The sequence below is a fragment of the Bactrocera latifrons genome, unplaced genomic scaffold (assembly GCF_001853355.1).
Source record: "Bactrocera latifrons isolate USDA-ARS-PBARC rearing strain unplaced genomic scaffold, ASM185335v1 scaffold_42, whole genome shotgun sequence".
Classification (NCBI taxonomy): Eukaryota; Metazoa; Arthropoda; class Insecta; order Diptera; family Tephritidae; genus Bactrocera; species Bactrocera latifrons.
The window spans coordinates 1,776,823-1,779,047 of record NW_017537068.1 but is presented as its reverse complement, the minus strand read 5'-3'; positions in this window follow the sequence as shown (position 1 = coordinate 1,779,047).

Sequence of the window (2,225 nt, the reverse complement as noted above, 5' to 3'; positions counted from 1 at the left end):
AGAGCAATATGCTGCAGCAAACCTTTGTATATGCTTGTATAAATATGTACGTATGTGGGTGTGCTCGCCCGTGCGTGTGTGTGTGCGTTAGCGCGACAATTCTGTGCTTAATTGCGTGCATTAAGTTTTAATGAAATTTTCATGCGCGTTTGTGGTGTCAATTAACACTAAAATTGTAAAAACCACGTCGCGCTAGCATCCACCAATTCACCAACTTACCTGCGTGTGTGGGTGAACGTGTTATATGTAACCGCAAAAGTATGCCAACGCATATTTACATGCTCGTACATCAAAGATTCACTTTGACTATGAAAAATAGCGAAGAATAATAATGTGATAAACCACAAAAACAAGCGCAATTATAATATAATAGTTAATATAATGTTGCAACCACAAAAACAATTGAAAATACACATGTATTTGCGGAGAGTTGAATGCTGAACGAGTGTGAAATTTAATGGATTTTTTCATGCGAAATGGCGCATTATTTTGGGAGGAATTAAATGTTTAATTAATCTGGTCAAAACATTAAGTACTAGGTAATGCAAATAAAGTTGTGGCCTCCAATAATTAATATCGGTGGGCCTTGAAAGTTGCTGTGGAATATATTAACGGAGTATAACAATATTATTGTGAAAAAGTCTGGCTCAGTTTTATTGGCAGTATTCAAGATAGCTTATAATGGAATGTAACCTAATCGTGAAACATATGCTGCTTTTTGTCATACACCACTGCGTTTGAAAGCTTTTGATCTATCATAGCGCTATCTTAGAATGGCATGAGATTAAAAACTAATCGGTGGCCAACTATAAAAATTGTCCTAAGGAAGCAAAATTGAAATATCTCGGCACTTTTCAACGTTTTGAAACTCTTTTAGCGTTTTACTTTCTTTGAACGGTACGGTTTTAACCACCACATTAAATATATGATGTCTTCAAAGCAGTCGATAGTTCAGGGTCTCTTGATCCATATCTATAAAAATTTCTAAATCACAAGGGACCGGTTTTTCTATTGTTCAAGCAAGATTCCCTCTATCAGCGGCGAAACCTAATTTATTTCGATGTTGCCAAGGTAGCAGTTAATATTCTGTCGAATAAAGAACAGCAATATTTTTAGAAGTAGATCAGGCGTTTGATAAGTTGTGGCATGAAAGCCTTTTATATTGGATTATTTATATCTAGGATTGCATAAAGTATTGGAGTCTTATTTAAGTAATAGGCAATTTATGGTTATATCAGGAGGTTTCATACCTAATGAGCGACAAATAAAGACTGGTGTACCACAGGGCAGTGCTTTAGACCCAACTCAACTTTTGTGGATGACACAGATATAGTGAGCTGTAACAAATGCCACATTATAGCATCAAGAATATTAGCGGAGTACCTGATTTCTGTCGAAGAATGACTAGCGAACTGGAGTATAAATAAAAACCACAGAAGTGTAAGCATGTTACATTTTCGCTAAGACCATAAATGTAGCCAGCAACAAAAATGTACAATATTTTAGTACCACAAGCGAATTATGTAACTTATCTTAGTATTCACGTAGATAGAAGACTTACGTGGAAGAAAGATATATCAATTAAAATAACTTGCATGAAGATAAGAGCTGCAAATTTTTTTTATATAAAAAACTTTAAATAAAAACTTTAAACTTAGCCTAGACAAGAAAGTGCTTTTATACAATGCGGTCGTATAGCCTTTGTGGATGTATGTGAGATACGACCTATGCAAATAATATTGATACAAAGTTTCCAATCGAATATGCTTAAAACAATCACTTGTTCACCATGGTACATGCGTAATGAAAATATCCATTTAGTTATTATTGTGGTAAGGAAATAAGTAGAGGACAGCAGAATGATATATATATCTAAACTTCGAGATCAATCAATCCCTTTGGCTAATACTTTGGAACATTCCTGCAATCAAATACGCCTTAAGAGTCTTGTGAAGAGAGTGAACAAGTGCACATGTGGATTAGAAAAGCTAAATAGACTTCTTATTATTTTTGAGAATAAATAAAAGTAATTCCTAAAAAAAAAAAAAAAATAAAAGTAAAAAATAAAAATTACAATAAAACAAGAAACAACTTGCAAAGAAAACTGTTTTCAATTTCACAGAGTTTTTACTTCAATGATATTTCTTATTTTAAGTAAAACTCTATTCATAAAACTTTATCAATTAAATCGACCACGTGAATACATAAATGAGTGACCAGTGCTC